Raw genomic sequence first — 838 nt, forward strand, 5'->3', positions numbered from 1 at the left:
TCGTCCTCTACCCCCTCAGTGGAAGCCTGGTTGCGTTCTCCAGTACCACAGAGGGATCGAGTTATGTGTGGGACACTTCCTTACCGCCGAACTTGCCTAGGCGAAGAACGGTAATTCAATGCCCACCCCCCCAAGCGAATACGGGAGTTCCGAGGAACTCCGGTAGGCTCAGGAAAGTCACATTATAAAGGAAAAGATTTCAGGACCAAAGAAAAAGTGCGCCCAAATGACGCCCCAGACTACTGGGCCTCCCTACCCAGGGGTCAAAGCCACAAGGGCTACCCTGGTGTAGAAGAGAGCTGCGGGTCTGGGGTGGGGTGCTGACTACTACTACTGTAGCCTCGTGTCACCTGCAAAGCAAGAGCACTGAAGGTGCTGGCAAAGCACAACAAATGTTCTGCAATTACAGGATTTTACTTTATTTTAGTTACTTTAAGAACTCAGAAACAATAATGTCAGGCGAGACGAGAGGCCCCGGGCTCCAGGGTAGCTCAAGTGGCGCAAGACTTATTACTTATTGTTGCTGCGTTTAAACAAGGTGTTGTCTCTTCAAGAGCTCGTTGAATCCCATTGATAGCAATGGGATTAATTTTTTTAAAAAATCATTTTCCCGCCAATTCAAGGAATGTGGAAATCAGGATCGGTCTTTGGGGCCTACTAAGAGACTCCTTGCCGGCTGAGCACATGTGGAGCCATCTGTATGTAACAAAATTCACCAAAAACTACAAGGGGCAGAACAAAAATCAGGGGCGACTGGGTTAAATGAAATCAGTTGATATCAAACAAACACAGTCCCCAGAAAGTTCCCAAAGATAAATTAACTTTAGGGTTTAATCAG

Source organism: Penaeus chinensis, chromosome 16, assembly GCF_019202785.1.
Source record: "Penaeus chinensis breed Huanghai No. 1 chromosome 16, ASM1920278v2, whole genome shotgun sequence".
NCBI lineage: Eukaryota > Metazoa > Arthropoda > Malacostraca > Decapoda > Penaeidae > Penaeus > Penaeus chinensis.